General features: G+C 47.8%; 1 protein-coding gene across 7 annotated transcripts in view; it reads right to left on the minus strand.

Moving 5' to 3' along the window:
• Nucleotides 1–25,618, minus strand: part of CENPT (centromere protein T) — a 1,095,738-nt gene that overhangs the window by 1,012,446 nt on the left and 57,674 nt on the right. Inside the window, exon 2 of one of the 7 annotated variants that reach the window (XM_085638666.1) lies at nucleotides 12,767–12,899. The exons of the other annotated variants lie outside the window; for them this stretch is intronic. The gene's annotated coding sequence lies outside the window, so the exon portion shown is untranslated. The remainder of the gene's footprint in view (nucleotides 1–12,766; nucleotides 12,900–25,618) is intronic. 7 annotated transcript variants of the gene reach the window in all.

The following is a 25,618-nucleotide window of genomic DNA, read 5'->3' on the forward strand; positions in this document are numbered from 1 at the left end:
AGCGTCGTCCGAAGACGGCACAGGGGGCAGCACCGAAGGGGTCTGCGTCGGCGGAGGGGTCGTAAGGTCGACCGGGATCCAGGCCTGGATCCCCAGGGGGCCTGCGGTGTCGGGACCGAAGTCGACGACGGCGCAGGGGCTGCCGGCTAGCTAGGCCCCCCAGTCGGACCTGCGGGGCCCGAAGGCGCACCGGCAGGCCTCGACGGCAGAGCGAGGCTCCTCATGGCCACAAGGAAGTCTCAGATCTCCGTCGGAGTTACGTCGGGCCCAGAGACCGAAGGGTATGGGACCGGACGCGACTCTTGCCACCCGAACCCTCAGCCGAGTCGCGCAACTGGCAAGGGGAGTCAGAAGAGCGATGTCGTCTCTTCCACTTCTTGCTGTGCCTCGACTTACCGGAGTGTGAGGACTTGGACCCCGACGAGCGGTGATGGCTGCGGCTCCGCGACCAGTTCCTCGACCTCCTCCTCGACCGGGACCTCAAGCGGCGCGGAGCAGACTGCCGGATCTCGAGCAGCTTACGGGACCGCTCCCGCCTAGCCTTCGAGGTCAAGGCCCGGCAGTCGAAGCACGACTCAGCATCGTGGTCGGCCCCAAGGCAGTAGAGACACCGACGGTGATGATCCGTGACCAACATCAAGCGGTGACAGGCGTCGCACGGCTTAAACTCAGGCATCCCTACCGGCACCAGGAGTCGAGGGTGACTCGAAATAGGAACCAAAAAAGTTTAGTCAAAAAGTGACTAAAAGGGTATGCTCTTCCCGAATCTGCGCTTACTGGCGCGGAAAAAAAGAAGAACTGAAGTCAGCGCGCGGGGGCAGCATCCAAGTACTCCGACGACGTCATCCCGGCGATCACGACGCCAGACGCAGAGCCGCAGACGCCTAGTGACGCGCAAGGGTATTGCTGAATAAAATCTTTCCGGATCCAGCCTGACGCCTGGGGATATTCAAAGGTAAGGAATCTAACTAACGTGTTTCTTTCAGATATACAACTGCACTTTTAAAAATACACTTTGAATAGCACTTCCTAAAGACGAGGAAAGGACACAGAACTCCCTTTAGGCAAGGCAAAGCAAGAAAAACAAATTCTGGCGCATTTAAAATAACACTCACAAGTCTAATACAACATTTTAAAAAGACAGGCCGAATATATCAATTATGGCAGACTCAAAGTAAACTATTGATTAATGCAATGTTCAAAAAAAGTAAGCCAAATAGATCAGTAAATGCAGATTCTCAGATGTCAAATGAATAATTAAATGAACAATTTAAATAGAATGCAATATATACAGATGGCAAAGAGTAGAAAATATATACAAGAGACAGAAAGAGAGAAAGAGTGGTTAGGAACACCTCATCGACTGATCTTGCAACATCCTTGCCCGCTCTTTAGCTGGGGAAGCCCTTTCAACAGCCCAGGTAGGCGTGTCAGTCAGGACTCAAGTTCCGTCACCATTCCACAGCAATACGTCTATTCTGTGGTGAACTTCCACCTGACCTACGAAAGCTTCCAGCTTAAATATCATTATTCAACGTTAGGCAAAGTTTCTAGAAATCCCTGCCCCTTTCTCATTAGAAAAAACCGAACAGGCTGTACCAGTCTGCGTCAAGGCCAAGACAGTGGCTGGCCAAGCCTCTGTTTTTTGACTCGGAGACAGAGTTTGTACATTCCACAGATAATATCCAGTTCACTCTGGTCAGTGAGGTGCGAAAAACAAGTGAGGAGCAGAAAGACCTTGAATTATGAATAGCAAGCACTGCTGTGTAGGCAGAAGCAAGGCAAAGTTAGACATGAGGCCGTGTCAAAGCCAATAGTAAGAACTCATAATTCTGAGCACGCAGAAGCAAGGCAAAGTCAGAAAGCAAGATGACATGAGACCATGTCAAAGCCAATAATGAACCCCCAAACAACTTACAAGCACTGCTGAGCACACAAACTGCAGCAAGGCAAAGCCAAGGGAAAAAGATTACATGAAACCATGTCAAAGCCAATAGTAAGCACTTATAATATAATTGTACTGTTCTACTCCATGACAGCTCTCAATAAAAGAAGACAAGATTACAAGACAGAAGCAGGCATATGCAGGACTGTCTCATATATGTAGGCTAAGGTAAAATAACACACTAAAAAGTCAGTTAAAATGGTGGTAGTTGGGGGTCATCATTGGGTGCCAAATCACAAGAGCGTCTCTTTTATTACAGACGGCCACCGGCGGGTTGATGTGTGTCCTCCTTTCCTGAATGAGTCAGGGCTGGGCTGAATAGACCTTGGCTGCATTCAGAGTAGAGGGAGGAGTTTTCACTTGCACCTGAATAGGCCCCGTCTGCCTCTGACAATGTTGTCTCCACCTCCTGCCAGGAAGCTGCATCAGAGAGGTCAGAACTGGTTCTGGATGGACACAGACACACTCTGCCTGAGAGGACAAAGGATTTTGGGCTAGTAAAAGTGGGTCCCAAACCCCTAAACTTTAGAACTCTTTTGGACCAAGAAGACTGCCAAGAACAAGAGCTGGAGAAGCTGTGAGGAGGAACTACCACTTTGCTGTGTGCTTTGCTGTGTTGGCCTGCAGTAGCTGCTTCTGTATTGGACAGTGAAAGGACTGGACTGAACTTTCTGAAATCTTCTTTTGTGAGTTTCTCCAAGGGCTTGAGGTAGAGCTTGCCCCCTGTTCAAGAAGTCTCAGGAACAGCAAAGACTTCAAGCTCTCCTGCCCTCAGCACTGGGAACTGTGTGTTTTGTGCTGCAACAGAAGAAAAAAGCAACCTGATGCCGCCTAGAACGCCACTGCCGACTCCGTGTCCTGAAGGCACTGAAGAGGGCACCGCCGCAACGCTGCACTGCGACCCTGGTCTCAACGTCGCCTGCTGACGCCGCCACTGAGCTGCTGCTCGCACCGTAACCTGTGGGCACCGCACTCCGCATCGCCTCGCTTCACGCCGCCGCCTTGGTATCCCCGACGTCGCGCCTTGGTATCCCCGACGTCACTCCACGCCGAAATCGACGCAGCTGCTAACACGGTAGTTTGAGGGTACCGCTCAGAAGGTTACACGACGCACCGCCCTATTCCGCACCACAGCCATGGCCTACCGACGCCATCGACTCCAGTTCGTCAGCCGACTTCAGAGCTTCAGCAACGACTACACCACTGCTTGAACCGTGACCTACCAGCATCGCAACGAGCACCGCATTCACTTCGCAACGTGACCCTGGTCTCACCAACTACGCCATCTGATGCCGCAGAGGCGCTGCTCGCACCGCGACCCGAGCACGCTGACGCAGCGCTTCACCTCGCACCGCAGCACCCGTCGCCTGCTGACGCCAGCACTCCTGACTTCAACCGCGAGGAGTTCAATCTGCAATGCGTGTGACTTCAAGGTCCCGAGGACTCCTGCACTGACCTCCGGAACCTACGCCATGCTTTTGGGAGCTCAACGAGAGGTCGCCAACGCCCTGCATCTCTGAAGGTACTGTTTTGCGGGTCGTCCCGACACCGTAGCTGGCCTGCGATGCTGCAGACAGCCAGAACGGTTTGGATTTGTTTGTTCACGACGCCGTGATAGCCCCGGACGTAGCGATCGTAATCAAGGAACTGTTTTTCAAGGTTATTTTGATAACTGAATATTTCTGAATAGAGTATTGTGGATTTGTATTGTTTTTGGTCTTGTCTTAAGTATATAAAAATAATCGATATTTTTCTAAACTTGTGTGGTGTCATTTTGTAGTGCCTACACTGTATTACTGTTGGTTATGTGCAAATGCTTTACATACTGCCTCTAAGATGAGCCTGACTGCTCGTGCCCAGCTACCAAAGAGGTGAGCAGGGGTTATTTTAGGAGTGTAACTCCCTTATCCTGACTGGGAAGAAGGGCCCCGACTTGGACAAAGGTGCAAGCCAGTGCCAACTAGAGACCCCCATTTCTAACAGGAAGCAAGTTATTTTCAAGCTTCTGTGCCTGGTACATAGATCTCTTTCAGGTAAAGGGCTGACATATCTTCAAAACAACCTCTCAAACTATCGGACCACCAGAAATTGGAGATCCAAGGATCAATTCTTGCTCTGCCCACGCCGTATTCGCACAGTCAGACATGGCAGTCGATCCTTCTTATATCTGTACCCTTTACTTTGGAGCAGGCTTCAGCCTCACATTCGAGTCTGCTCTGATTTTGCTTGCTTCAAAAAGATACTTAAAACCTGGCTCTGTCAACCAGATTTATTTTTTTCCTTTCTCCTCTAGGACTGAGCTTCAGCCCCGAGATGCCTCTGTGGGGGCGATTCACTGCGCTATATAAGGTTCAGATAACATAAGAGTGCTGTAGAGAAGAGTTGCATGGAGTGGGGAAGAGTGTCAGTGGAGCAGAGTTTAATGGAGTAGATCATCATATAGTGGAGTATTGTGCCGTGGAGTGTCGTAGAGTAGAGTAGAGGAGGCTAGAGTGAAGTGGCATAAAGTACTGTGGTGCAGAGTAGATTGGCGTTGAGTGCAGAGGCATAGGGTAGAGCGGTTCAGAGTAGATTGCAGTGGCGTAGAGTGCGATGGTGTGGACTGGTTCACAGTAGAGTACAGTGGCGTATAGTGGCATAGAGTGGAGTGGTGCAGGGCAGAGGTGTAGAGTGGAATAGATGGAAGTGGTGCAGTGTAAAGTGGAGTAGTGTAGTGGTGCAGGGTAAAGTGGAGGAGTGGAGTGCTTCAGGGTAGAGTGGAGTGGCACAGAGTGCCGTCATGCAGAGTGGAGTGGCACAGAGTGCAGCCATGCAGAGTGGAGAGGCACAGAGAGCAGCCATGCAGAGTGGAGTGGCACAGAGTGCAGCCATGCAGAGTGGAGTGGCACAGAGTGCAGCCATGCAGAGTGGAGTGGAACAGAGTGCAGCCATGCAGAGTGGAGTGGCACAGAGTGCAGCCATGCAGAGTGGAGTGGCACAGAGTGCAGTCATGCAGAGTAGAGTGCCAGAAAGCATTCATGCAGAGTAGAGTGCCAGAAAGTATTCATGCAGAGTAGAGTGCCAGAAAGCATTCATGCAGAGAAGAGTGCCCGAGTGCAGGGCCGTGGAGCGGTGCAGGGCCGTGGAGTGGTGCAGGGCCCTACAGCGGTGCAGCTGTGCATAGTAGAGTGGGGTAGAGTGCACTGGCATTGAGTAGAGTGGTGCAGAGTAGAAAGGCATTGAGTGAGGTGGCAGAGTGCAGTAGGGTGGTGTTAAGAGCAGTGGCGTAGAGCAGAGTGCAGTGGCAGAGTGCAGTGGCAGAGTGCAGTGGCAGAGTGCAGTGGCAGAGTGCAGTGGCAGAGTGCAGTGGCAGAGTGCAGTGGCAGAGTGCAGTGGCAGAGTGCAGTGGCAGAGTGCAGTGGCAGAGTGCAGTTAAATAAAGTATAATAGTGTACTGTGCCGTGGTGCAGAGTAGCTAGGCATGGAGTGCAGTGGCATACACTGTAATGGTTTTGAGTGCAGGGACGTAGAGTGCAATGACGCAGAATGAAGTGGCGCACAGTGGAATAGAGTGGCATAGACTGCAAAGACATAGTAGATTGTTTCAGAGTGAAGAGGCGTAGAATGAGAGTGTTGTTGAGTGCAGTGGTGCACAGCAGATTAAAGTGGCTTAGAGTCAATTGGCAGAGTGCAGTGGCGTAGAGTGAAGCGACGCTGAGTCCAGCGGTGTAGAGTTCAGTGGAGTGTGGCAGAGAGTGCAGTGTTGCAGAGTGTACTGTCGAAGAATGCAGAGGCATAGAATAGAGTGGCGTAAAGTGCAGTGACGCAGAATAGAGAGTCATAGAGTGCAGTGGCAGACTACAAAGGTGTACAGCCTAGTGGTGCAGAGTAGTGGCACAGAGTGCACTGGGGTACAGCGGAGTGGTACAGAGAAGAAGGCACTGGCGTAATGTGCAGTATCATACAGTGCAGTGTTGCCAAGTAGGGTGGAGCAGAAAGGAGTGTTGCCAAATGCAAGGGCGAAAAGTGCAGTGGTGCATAGTAGAGTAGAGTGAGGTACACTGCACAGGTATAGAGTGGAGTAGGGTGGAGTGGTGCAGAGAAGGGTGGAGTGGTGCAGAGAAGGGTAGAGTGGTGCAGAGAAGGGTAGAGTGGTGCAGAGAAGGGTAGAGTGGTGCAGAGAAGGGTAGAGTGGTGCAGAGAAGGGTAGAGTGGTGCAGAGAAGGGTAGAGTGGTGCAGAGAAGGGTAGAGTGGTGCAGAGAAGGGTAGAGTGGTGCAGAGAAGGGTAGAGTGGTGCAGAGAAGGGTAGAGTGGTGCAGAGAAGGGTAGAGTGGTGCAGAGAAGGGTAGAGTGGTGCAGAGAAGGGTAGAGTGGTGCAGAGAAGGGTAGAGTGGTGCAGAGAAGGGTAGAGTGGTGCAGAGAAGGGTAGAGTGGTGCAGAGAGAAGGGTAGAGTGGTGCAGAGAGAAGGGTAGAGTGGTGCAGAGAGAAGGGTAGAGTGGTGCAGAGAGAAGGGTAGAGTGGTGCAGAGAGAAGGGTAGAGTGGTGCAGAGAGAAGGGTAGAGTGGTGCAGAGAAGGGTAGAGTGGTGCAGAGAAGGGTAGAGTGGTGCAGAGAAGGGTAGAGTGGTGCAGAGAAGGGTAGAGTGGTGCAGAGAAGGGTAGAGTGGTGCAGAGAAGGGTAGAGTGGTGCAGAGAAGGGTAGAGTGGTGCAGAGAAGGGTAGAGTGGTGCAGAGAAGGGTAGAGTGGTGCAGAGAAGGGTAGAGTGGTGCAGAGAAGGGTAGAGTGGTGCAGAGAAGGGTAGAGTGGTGCAGAGAAGGGTAGAGTGGTGCAGAGAAGGGTAGAGTGGTGCAGAGAAGGGTAGAGTGGTGCAGAGAAGGGTAGAGTGGTGCAGAGAAGGGTAGAGTGGTGCAGAGAAGGGTAGAGTGGTGCAGAGAAGGGTAGAGTGGTGCAGAGAAGGGTAGAGTGGTGCAGAGAAGGGTAGAGTGGTGCAGAGAAGGGTAGAGTGGTGCAGAGAAGGGTAGAGTGGTGCAGAGAAGGGTAGAGTGGTGCAGAGAAGGGTAGAGTGGTGCAGAGAAGGGTAGAGTGGTGCAGAGAAGGGTAGAGTGGTGCAGAGAAGGGTAGAGTGGTGCAGAGAAGGGTAGAGTGGTGCAGAGAAGGGTAGAGTGGTGCAGAGAAGGGTAGAGTGGTGCAGAGAAGGGTAGAGTGGTGCAGAGAAGGGTAGAGTGGTGCAGAGAAGGGTAGAGTGGTGCAGAGAAGGGTAGAGTGGTGCAGAGAAGGGTAGAGTGGTGCAGAGAAGGGTAGAGTGGTGCAGAGAAGGGTAGAGTGGTGCAGAGAAGGGTAGAGTGGTGCAGAGAAGGGTAGAGTGGTGCAGAGAAGGGTAGAGTGGTGCAGAGAAGGGTAGAGTGGTGCAGAGAAGGGTAGAGTGGTGCAGAGAAGGGTGGAGTGGTGCAGAGGTGGAGTGGTGCAGAGAAGGGTAGAGTGGTGCAGAGAAGGGTAGAGTGGTGCAGAGAAGGGTAGAGTGGTGCAGAGAAGGGTAGAGTGGTGCAGAGAAGGGTAGAGTGGTGCAGAGAAGGGTAGAGTGGTGCAGAGGTGGAGTGGTGCAGAGGTGGAGTGGTGCAGAGAAGGGTAGAGTGGTGCAGAGAAGGGTAGAGTGGTGCAGAGAAGGGTAGAGTGGTGCAGAGGTGGAGTGGTGCAGAGAAGGGTAGAGTGGTGCAGAGGTGGAGTGGTGCAGAGGTGGAGTGGTGCAGAGAAGGGTAGAGTGGTGCAGAGAAGGGTAGAGTGGTGCAGAGAAGGGTAGAGTGGTGCAGAGAAGGGTAGAGTGGTGCAGAGAAGGGTAGAGTGGTGCAGAGGTGGAGTGGTGCAGAGAAGGGTAGAGTGGTGCAGAGAAGGGTAGAGTGGTGCAGAGAAGGGTAGAGTGGTGCAGAGAAGGGTAGAGTGGTGCAGAGGTGGAGTGGTGCAGAGGTAGAGTGGTGCAGAGAAGGGTAGAGTGGTGCAGAGAAGGGTAGAGTGGTGCAGAGGTGGAGTGGTGCAGAGAAGGGTAGAGTGGTGCAGAGAAGGGTAGAGTGGTGCAGAGAAGGGTAGAGTGGTGCAGAGGTGGAGTGGTGCAGAGAAGGGTAGAGTGGTGCAGAGAAGGGTAGAGTGGTGCAGAGAAGGGTAGAGTGGTGCAGAGAAGGGTAGAGTGGTGCAGAGGTGGAGTGGTGCAGAGAAGGGTAGAGTGGTGCAGAGGTGGAGTGGTGCAGAGAAGGGTAGAGTGGTGCAGAGGTGGAGTGGTGCAGAGAAGGGTAGAGTGGTGCAGAGAAGGGTAGAGTGGTGCAGAGAAGGGCAGAGTGGTGCAGAGAAGGGCAGAGTGGTGCAGAGAAGGGCAGAGTGGTGCAGAGAAGGGCAGAGTGGTGCAGAGAAGGGCAGAGTGGTGCAGAGAAGGGCAGAGTGGTGCAGAGAAGGGCAGAGTGGTGCAGAGAAGGGCAGAGTGGTGCAGAGAAGGGCAGAGTGGTGCAGAGAAGGGCAGAGTGGTGCAGAGAAGGGCAGAGTGGTGCAGAGAAGGGCAGAGTGGTGCAGAGAAGGGCAGAGTGGTGCAGAGAAGGGCAGAGTGGTGCAGAGAAGGGCAGAGTGGTGCAGAGAAGGGCAGAGTGGTGCAGAGAAGGGCAGAGTGGTGCAGAGAAGGGCAGAGTGGTGCAGAGAAGGGCAGAGTGGTGCAGAGAAGGGCAGAGTGGTGCAGAGAAGGGCAGAGTGGTGCAGAGAAGGGCAGAGTGGTGCAGAGAAGGGCAGAGTGGTGCAGAGAAGGGCAGAGTGGTGCAGAGAAGGGCAGAGTGGTGCAGAGAAGGGCAGAGTGGTGCAGAGAAGGGCAGAGTGGTGCAGAGAAGGGCAGAGTGGTGCAGAGAAGGGCAGAGTGGTGCAGAGAAGGGCAGAGTGGTGCAGAGAAGGGCAGAGTGGTGCAGAGAAGGGCAGAGTGGTGCAGAGAAGGGCAGAGTGGTGCAGAGAAGGGCAGAGTGGTGCAGAGAAGGGCAGAGTGGTGCAGAGAAGGGCAGAGTGGTGCAGAGAAGGGCAGAGTGGTGCAGAGAAGGGCAGAGTGGTGCAGAGAAGGGCAGAGTGGTGCAGAGAAGGGCAGAGTGGTGCAGAGAAGGGCAGAGTGGTGCAGAGAAGGGCAGAGTGGTGCAGAGAAGGGCAGAGTGGTGCAGAGAAGGGTAGAGTGGTGCAGAGAAGGGTAGAGTGGTGCAGAATATACAATATTACAGCCAACACATCTTCAATTGAAATCACCATTATATTTACACTCATATACACTTTTACTGATAAAAGTATACAGAGCATACACAATATGTGGAAATGTCATCACCCGATATACTGATTTAATGGTCAGCACAGTTCATTTATAGACATTTAAATGTTATGTGCTAGGAAAAAAAATAACATCGTAAAGCCTTCCTCAAGCAGACCCTAGGAGACAGCAGGATTGTCACATAAATCCTCTCACTTTGAAGTCAGAGAAAGAAAAATAAACACCAAGCTCCCTGGAGGACACAGCGTAACATTTGACCTGTCTCTGAATGCATAGCAAATGTGACAAAATAAGAACAAGATTTAAAGGCATGTTTACTGAAAACGAGTTTGTGGAAGAATACATAAAACAATTAATGGGCAACGGGAGGGACGAACCCGAGCTGGACAGCCTAAAACAAAGCCAGCAAATAGAAAGGCAGAAAATATGAGTTGCAAACCACAAAACCAATGGTAAGCAACAAACAGAATGTATTCCTAGGCCAACTTTCTGAATGTCCCCAAGAAGTATTTTGCACCTGAAAAGGAGCATCCAGAGTTAATTCAAAAATCCATGCACTCAGGCAGAATCACTTATTAAACCACTACTTGCATTTTGGAAAATTTGGAGTAATAAACAGGTGAGAAAGTAAGTCTACATTTATGCATTGGGCAGCAATTACAAGGGGCAACTTTCCACACTACGTTGCCATTAAACTTTGTACAACTAAATTGTCAGGAGCACACATAAGGCATGAAACCTAACTTTCCCAGAAACAAAGATGCTGAGCAATGAACAAAAATAGACAACTATCATGGATATGGATTTCAGAAACTCACTATCATCACAAGTTGTTCTCTATGTAGGTGGACAGCTCAATGAGGTCTATCACTGGTAGGGCTCAATAAATGAAGAGTGGACCAACACAGGAGCACCATCTGAGGAAGAAGTTATGGGCTAGAGATATACCCAAACACTTTTCAGTTGCCCACAAAACAATTTTAATAGTCAGGATGGCAATCTCGCTAACAAGTGGGCCGAACTCAGCTGTACCAAAATAGACTTCATTAAGGGGCTCCTGGGTCCGGTTGCTATGGCAATCAGGCAAACTACTTACTCAGCAACTGCATTAACTGCACACTCTCACAATATAGGACTCGTCACATTTCAAAATGTAGCCCAGCAATTCTTCCCAGTCCTTGCGTTCAGCGTCTTTTGTTTAATTCATATGTGCATGATGGTGACAGAGCACACTACAGACCAGAATAGGAAAATGAAAACCTAAATATCGTCTGCTGATTAAATACAGGATAAAACCAAAGACACAACTTCCATCTCTCTTGAAAATCAAGATAGGGCATAAAAAATACCATAACGACCATAGAAGTAAAGCATGCAACAGCAACCCTCCCTATGGGTAAATAGGGACCTAAAATTACAAGGTGCCTTGCAACCTCCCACCAGATATTTAGCAACCCACAAATACGGTACTCTTCATGGAGTACCACAACAACCTGGTGTTAAGGATATGCCACAATTTGAAACACTCTTGGGTCCTTCACTCCAGTTACACCCATGTTAACTAGTATCTCCCACTTCTTTCCTGCAGCACCTTTGGAAAAACATCTATGCATGCCTGCTATACAAATGGAGTGAGAAATTTCAAAAACTGCATGGCAGAACATAAATTGGTCAAAAACGTGTGCTTCTCCGACCCTAAAATAGGATTTCTGCTAGCCCAATGAGTGTCCCCAGTTTCACGAGTTCACAGAAAATCTTTGCCACAAAACATAGAAACTGAGATACAAGCACATGAAGTCAAGTGGAACTCCCTAGTAGCGAACAGTGAGGTGCCAATTTAATACCCAACCCTCCACTGGGACTCAGAACTGAACCGGACCAGCAGTTTTCAGTGTTCCGTACTGATCCATACTTGATGTTCACAAACTTTTACTGGAAACCTGAAGCTCCAGGACCCTGGACAAACTTTCAAATCCTCCAATCCCAAATCCAACATATGTAGATTTATTTTGACTTTGGCAATCTGATAATAGAGCAACATATCAAAGAAAATAGTTTCTACTGCTCACCAGAACTGGCAGAAGTCTAGTATTCACCAGGATACCACACTAGTTTTACTGGCCCCAACAGTTTTATTCTCTCTCCGGCAGAGAATCATGAGATCAAAAATATGCTAAAACATTTGTATAACGAATCCCTCTACTTAACATAACATTAGAAACTTTGTGACTTTGACTGATGCCTCCAAATGTTACAAAGAATGTTCACATTTTCTAAACCCCTCGGACCACTGGAGGTGAATCTCGACTGCCCTATTCACATCTCACAAATACATAGGAGTACACAAACACATGCATACCGAGCGTGCAAAAGTATATGCACACACAAAAACGCATGCACACACTGTAAAGAGGCGAAAGAGCCGGTAGTTATAAAAATAGTTTTTTTAAAGTGCCATATAACGACCCACTGGTGCGCAGGAAAACACATCCTGCCCCCCAACGAACTCCAACCGCTTCTACCTCTCTCGTTCCCGCTAATTACATTGGTGCATTCCATTTTACATCAATCCATTCTACAGTAACAATGGATACCATGGCACGACATAGCATGGAATTAAACTTTATTGAGACAGGGAAGTCTAAACACACCATGTCCCTTTTTTTTTTTTTTAACAAAACTAAAAAATATATTAACAGAACTAAAATCTACACCAAAATATAATCCTCCAACTTCTTGGGAATCTTTACAATCCTCTTTTGAAGAAAGGAATTTCCATCAGCAGAAACCCCCTCCTCCGCACACTCAGCCAAATGATTCCCAACCCGTTCAACACTCTCCGTAACCAAAGTGCTCCCAATCAAACTCTCAGTGTCACAAGGGTTTCCAGTGGAACTCACCGAAAGATCTTCCCACCATCCTCACAAAACAACATGCCATCACTCTCCAACCTCTCCTGATCAAAGAAACCCTCCTGTCCAGGCTCGAGTACAACTATTGCACTCTTGTTCCACCACCCTTTGTTTTTCAATAAAACAGCAGAATCAGTAACTCTTTCCACCAAGAAAGGCAAAAAGAATTTAGAAGAGCCTTTGATATGTCGAGTTGGTTTGATAACACGCACCCAATCACCAACTCCAACAACCTTACGTTTGACTCTATGACAAGCAACATGGAAAGACTTACCAGTGACACGAGACAAACTCAAATTGCCTCTTGCTTTGTCAATACCACACTCAAGGGATTGACCTTTCACACCTTTAACAAACGCAGGTGTCACCAGCATCTTGCTTTGCCTCCCTCATCAAAAATTATGAAGACACACAGTACTTGGATGAGGAGTAATATGATAGCTCCAAATCTTTTCCTTCAATTCAAACACATCCAAATTGCTCTCCAATGCAGATTGAACCCCCTCCTTGATTTTTTTTTAAATCTGTTTTTATTAAACTTTTGCAGTTTATCAATCATACATAGACTGTACAGTTGTTTGAGTTATTACAATGCTTAATGACTGCTTATATAGGCTTTTCTGGCAATCGTATCAATCATAATGCACACTTACTTTATTTACTGTTTTCCATTAAATTAACAGCTTTATTTTGCATCGTACTGTGCCGTCTGCAATTGTTTAGTTTGCTTCGGATATACACAGTTGGTGTCACCTATCTGTGGTTATTAGGGCTTACGTTGAGAGCCTGGAAGAGTACGAGAAATGCGAGATTTCAGTTAGTGCACTTTTACATCCTACACAGGGCATATCTTACACCAGCGCGATTACATGAATATTTCCCGACCCAGTCAGCGTCCTGCCCGAGATGTTCAGCAGACAAAGCGGATTTTAAACATATGTTGTGGGACTGCTCATTCCTTGACAGCTTTTGGGAGGAGGTGACAGCATTACTGACGGATCTCACTGATGGGGACTTAAACCCCTACACTGTATTTTACATTGGTTTCCCCACACCTCAAAGAACAAAATCACTAGTAAATTTATTGATTTGGCATTCCTATTAGCCAAAAGAAGCATCACCACACATTGGAAAGTGAAAAAAGGGCCCTAGTATTGCTAAGTGGAAAGCAGACTTCCAGAAATGGGCTGAGTGTGAGGGAGTCATTAGGTTACAAATTGCACATCGTACGGGAAGTGACAAGGCACTGGAGAGGGCGAGAGCCTGGGAAAGGCTTGTTGTGGCTCTCAAGACCCCCGAGAACGAGGCTGAGGATGCAACTGCGGATGGTCCTGTGGAAGCCATAGGTTAACATATAGTCAGCTTTGAACCCACCTTATCTTGTCTCCCCACGACTGCAGTTGGTCCTTGGGAGAGATGCATGACCCCCTGCAGCTTTCACTTATCCCAGTGGGTTGACCCATAGTGACATTAGCTCGCCGGAGCTTTTGCGGATGGCCCTTAAGTGACACGCCTGGGAGGGTGGTGAGGGAGGGGGTTGGGGGGGGGGGGGGGATAGTTGGGGTTGGGATTTGCAATGGTTGGGTATAGTCTGTGGAGAAGCATTAACACATGGACCATGCCATGGCGGGAGGGACGAGAAGCCTGAAGAGCCGCTGACGTGCCTTAATAGCATGGATTGTCTTGAATACTTGCTAATACAACTGGGGTATGCAACCTAACCCCCATTGTCTTTTGTTCCTCTCTGTGCTGACCGTTTTAATTTGCTGATAATCAATAAAAATTGTTTTAAAAAAATAAGAAATTAGTGTTTACGTTGCGGGTCTGTGCTCTGCTTGTTTCTAATACGGTATATCTTTGAACTGTGGAGGCGGGTTCTAACAAAGAATCCCCTCCTTGATGAACTTATTGGCCTGTTCCACTTTACCATTAACCTTCTTCCAATATAAAGGCGCGTTTTCCAAACGGACTCCAAATCTTTTGAGAAAACTCAGCATCTTAGAAGAAACAACCTGCACCCCAATATCAGACATAAGCACACTAGGGGATCCTTCTACCAGGAAAATCTTCTCTAAAAAAGAAATTACCTCATCAGTGTTGGGATGATCAACAAAAGTAGAATACATCCACTTGGAAAAATTGTCAATAGCAACCCGACCAAAACAATCATAAGATCCGGAAAAATCAATGGAGAACTTTTCCCAAAGTTCCAAAGGTACCTCTTGAATACTTAAAGGCTCAGTAGAGACCTTCCAATGTTTGTCTGAACGAACACAAACTTTGCAATTATCCACACAACGTTCAATACCTGCATCCATTCAAGGCCACCAATAATGCTGCTTCAGCAATATTTTTGTACCTGAAACACCAGGATGTCCAGAATGAGCTAACTCAATAAGCTCGTTCCTAATACCTGCAGGAGGCACAAATAAATCATGTCTCAACAACATGTTATTCTCAATACTGAGTTTCCTAGAGACTTGTGCAAAACTCAGAAAGCAAGGATCAAAATTTCTACTGGAAGGCCAACCGTTCACAAACAAACTGTTTGACTTTGATTAAAACATCATCCTTGTCGATAAACTAACTCCAATCATTCTCTGAAATTACCATATTACAAGAGCTAAGCATCCACCAACGCAACCACACACTCATGCTGATCAACAATCTCCCCCTTCAACACCTCTTCAGGAGGAAGCCTCGAAAAACAGTCTGCCGTTACATTTTTTCCTCAAGGAATGTGCCTTATTTCAAAATTAAATTTCTGTAATCGTGCAAGAAGTCTGGTCAACCTAGAAGATGCATTACCTGATCTTACCCCATCCATCATATACACCAGAGGTTTGTGGTCCATGACAAGAACCAGAGGTCACCTCCATAAAAAGATTTAACTTTTTCACGGCCCACACAAACACGCCAAAGCCTCCTTTTCAATGGCACTGTAGTGTTTCTCAGCCCCTCTGATACCTCTAGAAATAAAAGAGATTAGTCTTTCCTTTTTCTCCACAAGCTGAGTAAATACCGACCCAAACCAATGGCGTGGCCATCCACAGTAACAAATGACTTGCCATTAGGATCAAAAGTATGAAGTCCCGGAGTTTGCGCAATGAGTTTCTTAACTTGACAAAAAGCCTCATCATGTTCCTGAGTCCAAACAAATGCTACCCCTTTATTGAGAAGCTGCCTCAAAGGTTCTACTATCAGTACATAACCTCTCACAAACCTTGCATAGTACTCTCCTAACCCTAAAATGAGCGCAGAGAGTCCTTATCATAGGGTTTGCTAGCCTTGTCTAAAGCGCTAACCAGATCCTCCTTGGGGAAAATGCCACAACTAGTAATCCTATGCCCCAAATAGTAAATCGCTTGGACTAAAAATTGTCATTTAGCTCTGCTCACTGTCATAACTTTGGTCTCCAACACACTTAACACAGCATCGAAAATGTTGCCATGTTCATGGCACATTTCCGCAAAAATCAAAATGTCATCTTGAAAAGCCTGAACTCCATTCAAACCTTGAAACAAAGCCTCAATTAATTTCTGAAAGACGCTGGCCGCGGAGGCCAGCGCAAACGGCATTCTCAAAAATCTATAAACCCCCATCCGAATAACAAAAACTGTGAGGTCTTTAAAGGTATCATCAAGGACAACCTGGTAATATGCAGATTTGAGATCGATTACCGAAAAGTATTTCGCTCCATTGACAGAAGCCAATAACTTCTGTATTCTGGACAAGGGATAAGTATCGACCACAATATTCTTGTTCAATGACCTAAGGTCCACACACAATCTCAATTCTTCATTCTTCTTAAGTGTGATAAGAATTGCCGAAACCCACTCCGGAGGTGTGGAATTTAATAAAATACCTACTTGTCCATGGGACAGGTTGCTTCATAAATCTACTTGCCCTGTAACAAAATCTGCTTGTCCCTTTTGCTCTATGTAATGCGGCGACAGATTATGGCAGCAATCTTGTTATACAAGAGCTCTGATATAGCCTCTCTGATTATGCCAGGACTCATACCATAGTAGGGTTTGAATACTAGCCATTACCTTATGTTCCCACGTTTCGGCAGAGCTGAATACCGGAGCTGAAGGTAGATGTAAGCAATAGTTTCAAGGTTGTAATGCCCTTTTGAGTCTGTGCAAACCTACTAACTTGCTTGTTTTAAGGGTTTTCACCAACTCTTTTCTAATCTTTTCCCATACTGAGAAAGGTTGGAACTTTACTCCAGACAATGGCAGATGTGAAACTTCTTCAGGGTTGGGCAAAAAGTGGAGCAAAAGTGAACTTTCAAACACTCAGATTTTTGCATGAGCAAGTCTACACATGTATGTTTGCTCAGGGCAAAATACACATTAAAACTTGTTGCCCTTGACCCCAAACAATATATCCTGAGCACCGGGCTATAGGAATTCCACATGCCTGCCACTCAGAACTGTCCGTAGGTTTGATGCCCACTAAGCATCTAAATGAGCCTTTAAATTTTGATGCACACCTAACAGAACCATATGTACTTTGTGCTGAATGGGGGTAGCACCTTTCTTAACTTTAATACTTTGTTCTGGAAAACAGAACTGAGTATGGCTAGAATACTCTCCACTCTTGACTTCTCCATATTTACAGAATTGACTGAAATGTCCCTGAACCTAAGGGGACAATCCGTATCCGGACACAACATAATTCTCAACTAACCAAGATCATACCACTCCACAATGTTCTTACCATTAATAGCCACATAGATTTTTGCAACTACATTGCGTCCTTTGAATTCAAATTTTTCCTCAAAATACCCTAACATGTCAATATCGAAATTACCAAAAGCTTTGGGATTGAGATCAGAGTGCTTTAAATTGACATCAGACCACTTTCCTTTTAAGAAAACATCAGACAAGATGGTAATGGGTGACCCATAGTCAGCCATAACTTCTAGACTCACCTTTCCAATATGAACCACATCCAACGGTACCTTGAATGGTACACCAACATTATTGATTGTGCACTCTAACAAAGGGTTTTACAACGTAAGGAGTATATTCTCCAAATCATCCTTAACACTGGAAATGGTATTCACGGTCGTATTAGAAGATGCTCTTCAAGCTCTGCACACACTTTGAAAATGACCATATTATTACTTATTTTATAGATTTCCTTTTCAAAGCAGGACAATCCGCACAATTAGCAAGATGTATCTTTGAACCACATCTGTAACAGCCAGGTTTACTACCCTTCCCAGATCCTATTTTACCCGGCTTCTTAACCGACTGAACTGCACATACAGGAGAAGAGGTCTTGGCCTCATCAGTTGAGATAGCTCTGGCAGACTGAACAGACCTCTCAATGCCTTTGGCTAGGTCCAAAAACTCTGCCAAAATAGGGTTACGACAAGCTAATAACCTTTTTTGCACCTTTTTAGGCTCACAATTGAAAACAAATTGGTCTCTTATACAGAAATCAACCCCGGCTCCAAATTCGCAATTGGCCACCAGAACTCGAACGGCCGCAACATACTCCTCAATAGACTCATCAACATATTGTTTTCTTTCATGAAAGCTGTGTCGTTCAATCATAACATTAGGTTCATCCACAAACTGTTTCTCTAATCTCGCAACTGCTTCCTTGAAAACATTCTGTCACCTTGACCCCTTGGTGCAGTTATTGAAGTTAAATTCTCAAAAAGGTCAATGGCCGCCGTATCCAAAAAAACGACATAAAATTGCTTTCTTTCTCTCTGGGGAAAAACAGTTACCATCACTCTCTAATAACAGTTGTCAAAAAACTTTAAACCACTTTTTCCACATCAATTTTGGCTTACAAGGAACCTGTAAGAAAATAGCAGGTTGAGTGCACAACTGCGAACCAGCCATTAGTATATAATGTACCTTCTTCTTATGTACGACAGGAAATAAAAATAAATATATATGCAGATGACCTATAAAAAGGACAACAATAGAAGACAGAAAACAATATGCCCAAAATCAACACTAATTAAGCACCAAAATCAAAGCGCTGAATCTTGTATAGGCACCTTTGAGTAATTACAGCCAGTGGGCATATAACAGAGCTAAGTAAATAAAGAGAGAAAAGTTGTAGTACTCCAAAACGATGAAGACAAGCTTTATACCCATCAGCAACTTTGTCAGCTAGTTTACGATGATCATCCCTTATAGGTTGAGGTCTGTGGCTCGGAGTCTAAAGTGATGTTCCATGGTGACCCTCAAGTGTTCAATTGCAGCCAGTAATCAGTCTAGTTTGTCGGACATGGAGGCGATAGTAGAGGATTTCATTACTGTGCGTTGGTCTACGGCAGTTGGGGACAGATTCAGAGGGGATTTGATGTCTATGGTCCCACATTGGATCACAGGGAGGGGGGGGGGGGTTGATCCTCGCTCTTGAGGCCTTCGGTTTGAGTGGTTTCCAGCATACAGGGGTGGGGTGACTAGGAGACCATGGAACCTAAAAAACCCAGACATTTCTAAAAACTAGACACCCATGAGAGTCCAGGGAGGTGTGGCTTGTGTTGATCCCCCAACATTTTCCTTCCAAGAATCCGCAGCAAACCTCAAATTTTGCGAAAATCACGGGTTCCTCCAATATCTGTGTGGGAAAGTTGTGGGGTCACCGCACGGAACAAATTTCCTACCATTCAGCATTCCCCTCGGTCTCTCGATAAAAATTATACCTTACTTGTGTGGATGGGACAAGTGCCTATGACATGGAAGGGCCAAAAACGTGTAGAGATTGAGGGGGTCCCAAAGCGGATCCAAAAGGGCAGTTTGCTTATACGGTTTTTAGGCTGACGCTACTTTGGCATCCACACAAGTGAGGTATAATTTTTCTTGGGATACCAAGGTGTCAAGGTGAGGAAAAGGGAAGCCTCAGAGAATACGATGTGTTTTAACGGTTTTCTCTTTATTTCGGGGTTATTATAGACAGTTCAAGGAGTATTTGATGTCCCTTGGTGGAATCTTCAGGGCTCGTCTCCTTCTTTCGCCACAACACACCACCACGTCCTTGGGGCTCAGGATTCCGGGATAGCTCAAGAAAAAGAAAGGAGCACTTATTAGTGCAAGCTATAAGGCCAAATTGTGGGGAAGGGAGTGAGGGATACAGCACCTCCTACTCTACAGAGTGCGGGATGGAAGGGGGGGAAGCCGTCACCAGGGAAACCAGGTCGGAGTCTACACGCAGTCGGTCCCTGTTGTCTATAGACCTGCCGGCGCACGCTCTCCTCCCTTTTGCTCTGGGGTCGACAAACCCTTCCGACACCCGGATCCCCGAATGCGCGTATGCACCTGTTGAAGCCACGACCCTCCAGGGCCGTGGCGGGGCGATGCGTCCTCCTTGTGGTATCGGGACTCCTTCAGCCGGCACTCGTCTGGAGCTTCTCTCCTTGTAAACACCGGTTCTCATCCTTCGGTTTCGTCTGGGGTTTCGCTGGGGCCTCTCTCTCTCTCATCCGGTCGTCGACTACGCCTCTCACATCCTCATAGGTTATATGGCCCTCTGGAATTGGTCCGTCCGCCCTCCAGGGGGCGTGTCCTGTCTCTGCAGCAGAGTCCTTAAAGGGCCAGGTGCTTTCATCTCCTCGGGATTTATCGACCTCGGGTGTCGGTAACTGCGGAGGAAAGAGGAGACCGCTAGACAGAAATGTCTTCTCTTTGACCCCCCCCCAGGCTCTGGAATCCGATACAAGGGGAATGCTGGGTAGTAGGAAATGTGTTATACTCACTGAGGTGTAGCTGCTCCTAAAGAAGAGAAGAGAAGATGAGGCAACCTATTGTAGCTGAGAAAAAGTGTGAGGGTGTTCTCTCAAAGATGGCTTTGAATGAAAGTGGGGGAATTCCTCCTTTTTAACTTAGTGCCCTCACACACCGTTGCGAGTGTCATGCTTCATCATCGGGCGTTGCTCCTCGTGGGGGTGGCGCTGCTGTCCTCCACAGGCCCAGCGAGAGGGCTCTTTATATGAGATCTTTTAGGGAAACGCCGCAGTTGTGCATGTGGGCCTGGAGAAGTGAGTGGGTGAGTTAAAATTACCTTCACGGTACCCAGAAACAAGTTTTATTTAGGGGTCCGGAAGATCAGGTTAAAAGACTAGGAATACGGAGCACCTCCTTTAAACAAATGTGGCGGAGAAATAAGTGTCTTACTGCTGCTCTCAAACCCGTGAAAATAAGTGAGAAAAAGTGAGGTTAGGTCAACATATTTTGCGCTTCATGTTGGTCCCTGATGGATCCGGAAGCGCTTCGTCAGGACAGTAAGGTGAAATTAAGTGAAAGTAAAGCTAGGAATCAGGGAGGAGACACCCTATAATCCTACTGTACCTATAAATCAGGTTTGAATGCGTCTAGGCGCTAGTTGCAACGTCTGAACTGAGCTCCATTACCCAACCTCTCTATTTAGAATGGTTGACTTCGCCGGCAATCATAGCGGGAATGAGGATGCATATAGTAAAACACCTCTCAGGAAGCTCATTACCTGCCCCTTCGCTCATAGGAAATGTGTGCCTGCACGGTGATCCTACAACTTATCCACAAAGAAATGTGAGGAAAATGTGACTTTGCAAGTAAATTATAGGTTTGTGGTGCTTTCTGGGTAAGAAAACACTGGGGGATCCATGCAAGCCACACCGCCAGCCAAGAGCCAGTACACAGACACCACCAGCCAAGCACCATCCATGCACACCGCCCGCCAAGTGCCATCCACACAAACCGCCAGCCAAAGGCTATCAATGCACACAGTAAGCCAAGCAATATCCAAGCTCCACCCACACATTCCTCCAGCCAAGTGGTATCCCCGCACAACGCCAGCCAAGCAGGGCAGGACTGGGAACAGCAACCAGCCCTGGCAGATTGCTGCTCAACCAGCCCTGGGAGGGGGGCATGCTAGTAAAAAGCACCGCTCCCGCTTTTGTTACGGGAGCACAATATTGCAGCTCTGCTGCAAAACCGGCCCCTAGTGACAAAACCAACCCCCAAGGCCAGAAAAACCAGCACCGACCCCTCCGGGGAAATGCCTGGTGCCCGCTACCACCAGTCCGGCCCTGCAGCCAAGCACCATCCATGCACTCAGCCAGCCAAGCACCAGTCCACGTACACCGCCACTCCACGCACACCACCAGGCAAGCGCCAATATACACACACGGTCATCAAACACGAATCCACCCACACCATTAGCCAAGTGCAGGTCCACACACACACACACCGCCAGCAAAAGGCCAGCCAAAGTTCAGTACAAGCAGACAGTCAGCCAAACTCCAGTTTACAAACACTAAAACTCTCCCTGGTTTCTAGTGGGTTTCTGCCCCTGCTTGGGTGCAGATAAGAATAAAAATATCACTGAAACAGCCAAAATGTGTGCCTAAAAAAAAAAGGGAGCAACCCTTGCCTATGGGGCTTCTCAGTGGCATGACCATAAACATATCCCTGGGGCCTAGTGGGCTTTCTGTTCCCCCCGTTGGGGGCAGATAAGAGGCTATCGCCCCCATCTGCCTCCCGGGGGGGCGGCATTGGCATGCCAAACTTGGGCAGCCCCCACTCCAAAAAGTACTAAACAAAAATCCCTGGTGGCTAGTGCACTTTTTGCGACCTGGGGGAGGGTGGGGGGATTGGGGGCTATTGCCCAACGACTGTGGAATTAGGAGGGGTGGGGGCATGAGCATGCCCATCTCGGACATCCCTACCCCAAAATGTACTGGAGAAAAAAAAAGAAGAAAAAATAAATAAATAAATAAAATCACTGGTGGCTAGTGCCCGCACCAGAGGGATTTCCAGTGACATGTGCATGGTCGGCCGGAGCCGTCCGACGCACATGAGCACTGGTGCGGCAGACTGCTCCTGGCCGTCCGATGCACCGAAGGGGTTAAGTGGCTGTGGACGCAACCAAATTTTAACCCGGTAGAAAAAGGGCTTTACTTTTCAGCCATCTAGGGCAGGAAGGCAAAAAGATATTCGATAACCCATTGAATTGGAAGAGCATCTAGATCAATTTGGTCAATGGGATGAATATACAAAAGCGGTGGTGAGGTTATCAAAAATAAAATCTGAAGAACCCAATGTTCTTTTGGAAAGGTTCAATTTCTTCAGGAGAAACCAAACGGCCAATGAAAGTATTGAGGAATTTGTGTGTGCTTAAAAACTGTTAGCTTCGACAAGTAATTTTAGGGACACACTGGATACGTACATAAGAGACCAATTGGTGTACGGTCGTTTTTCGAAGAAGATCCAAGAACGACTTTTGAGCTGCAGAGACACCACTTTAGTGGAAGTTGTCGACGTCGCGAAAGGAACTGAACACTCCTTAGTTTCTAGCAAACTCATGTCTCAGGACCAAACAGTGTTAGGAGCTCAAGGAATAGCGGAATCCGACACCTAAGGTTTTGACTCAGTAAAGGATAAAAAATTAAATAATAATGGTCTTTGCATAAGAAGTGTCAACTATCTTGTTTTCGTTGTGGTTCAAGATCACTTTTGGGCAAGAATGAAAGTTGTTGGAAAACGTTGTAATAAATGCAAAAAAAATAGTACATTTTCAAGGGGTTTGCAATGGTGGAAAAAAAAACAACAGAGTTAACAGTGCGGATCTTTATATTAACGGTTCTCTGCAAGATCCATCCAATGATAAGTCCAAAACTGTTCTTACAACAGAAATGCAAGCTGAGCAAGCCGCTAAAGTCAAGGGACCATTGTGCAATATCTCAATAGGCGATATTTTACTCAAAATGATGTACAACTATGGGGCCCCTAGGGGGACGTGGCTAAGTCAAGTAAGATGGCGGACGTGTCTGCTTAGGGCTCCGAGTAATAGTCCGATCATCGTTACACATTCTAACCGGTGGGTCCCTGAGACGCTGTAGAAGGCGATGGGGTGAGAAGGAGGAGCGGCGATGCCAATTTCCACTTGCCAAGACCAGGGCTGCATCTAATATGGTGGCGCCACGGCGATGTAGAGGAGAACCAAGCCGAGAAAATCAGGCTAACACGCCACGACTCGACAAGTGGAGGATACCACTAAAAAGGAGTCAGCTATTAAAACAGTCAGTGCTGAAGCGAGAAGGGAGGGTGGCGAGGCAAGCTACGTTTGCCGAAGCCGGGACCACTTACAACATGGCGGCACCCCAACAACGCAGACTGCCCCAGCGAATAGAAGACAAGTCGAGAAAAGTAGACTGGCACACCACAGCCCGATGAGCGGAAGATCACCGCAGGGGTGCAATACTACAGGAGCCAACCCCGGGGGGGTGACAGCACTGCCTAATCAACTCAGGCGACAACAACGCACCCACCTTGAGTCCGGCCCGATACTAGGGGCCAAGGGCTGAGAAAAATCAGTGGTGTAGCAAAGAGGCGCCCCATACCACGTGGAGTTGAGCCCCGGAGGGACAGGTGAAGAACGGAGACAACAAAAAGCGACTGGACTGGAGCCTAGCCACGGACCACGACAGCAGAAGATCAGAGGTTAGCTGGTTTCACCCCCACAAGTCCACTCTAGAAACTCAGCACCGGGCCTCGAGATGCAGGGAGAGGACATAGACCCAAGAGCCAGCCCTAATAGAGCAGGACAGAGGGGAAGACAGGAGTTGGGCCCCAGGACAAGCTGACTGGCCCCCCCCCTCCCCAATACAAATCTGAAGCAACCTGACGCCGTGTCCAGAGTCCAGTAGGGTCAGAGATACCTACCTGCCTCTGAGGCGGAAAGGGGCAGGAGTGTTTCGACAGACCGCCACACGCATAAAAAGGATCCCCCCTCCACAGTCAGGGAATGAAGGAGTACACATAAATTGCTAGACGCAAGGCCATAACTGGAAATACAACTAACTCAACCATAGTGGGGCTGGTGAAAGCCTTTCTCTGTGTTTCCCCCTCCTCGAGGAAGGTCACCATATACACCAGACCTAACCGGGAGACGTAGCCTAGGAAAAAGAGAATTACCTGGCTGGGCAGGCGAACACAACAAGGCCACACAAGGCTTACCAACTACAGACTGTGACGCTACAGCATAGTAATCCACACACTTGATCGAAAGCTCACCGGGGCGGAACCAAAGTCCTGAGGGCCCAGCCTCAATAGAGAACCCTTACTCAGTGTGAACGGTGGATAAAATGTCAGAGAAGCTCCCACAGGGACCCAAACTAGAGTAGTGGATTAGAGCTAGCTACAGTGGTATATTTGTAGGTATATGGGCGCCACTAAGAAGAAAATCACTAATAAGTAATAAAGATATCTATATCTGGGTGACAGTGCTCGCAGGGTGGGGAGAACCACTGACTTCCTCAAAATTCAATCTTTGTGACCAAGGTCAACAAAAACTTTCAAAATGTATATGCAAATCCCCAGCACTCGTCCAAACAGTAACTTTACAAGTGATAGATCAAGGTACAACAATAAGTACAAAATATCAGCAATGCAGGAGATGTTTCCTGTTCTTTATTCCTGTATGTCTCCAGGCTGAAAGATCTCTTAAAACAATGGCAGCCGACATGTGTTTCGTCGCAACATGGGTAGTATCCCACGACTTTTTCAAGGCTCTGTCTCTAGAGTGAAATGCTTATAACTCGTGGTTCTATTTCTGTCCCACGGGGGAAAAACCATCTAAAAATTGCCAAACGGTGTCCAAAAGGTCAGGATGCCGTGCAGTATCTCATTTGACGTATCGCGTGTTCGAAAGTCGGAGTGTCCACGGAACCACATCAGTCTATGCCTCCAAGCCTCGGCTGCCACGTGTCGGCTGCCATTGTTTTAAGAGATCTTTCAGCCTGGAGACATACAGGAATAAAGAACAGGAAACATCACCTGCATTGCTTACATTTTGTACTTCTTGTTGTACCTTGATCTATCACTTGTAAAGTTACTGTTTGGACGAGTGCTGGGGATTTGCATATAGAGTAGTGGATTGGACATAATATACTTTAGGAGATGGAACACTCACCGTTCACCAGAGAAAACAAGATTGATAAGTCCCCCAAATCCTTCAGACTAAACATGGGGAGACGGTGATCTAACACAGGATCACAGATGCCGGTCCCCACAAGACATCCTTCTCAAATAGCAAAAGACCCCCCACACTAACGGAGATTGTCAACAGCAGCGTAAATGTCAGACAAGCTAGATAAAGTAGAACACTCCAGGGTCATTATGGAGGAGAGATTTGGGGCCATGCCCACCAACCTTAATCTACTCGGGGACGACCATAGTAAACTAGCCGACAAGGTGGCAAATGGGGAGAAGGCCCTTTCAACACTCTCACCTCTGGCCAAGTCACAGCAAGAAACCGAAACCCAACAAAAAAAACTCCAATCCTGGGTCCAGCTCATGGAGGAATGGGTGGATGATTTGGAAGGACACTCTCGGAGAAGCAATATCCGAGTGCTGAACCTACTGGAAGGGACAGAGGGGTCGGATCCCATTGGATATGTAGAAACTTGGCTTAAATCATTCACCCCAGTCTTCTGAATTAACCACCTTCTTCTCAGTGGAGAGAGTACACCGGGTCCCGTCGCTACGACC

Source organism: Triturus cristatus, chromosome 12, assembly GCF_964204655.1.
Source record: "Triturus cristatus chromosome 12, aTriCri1.1, whole genome shotgun sequence".
Lineage (NCBI taxonomy): Eukaryota > Metazoa > Chordata > Amphibia > Caudata > Salamandridae > Triturus > Triturus cristatus.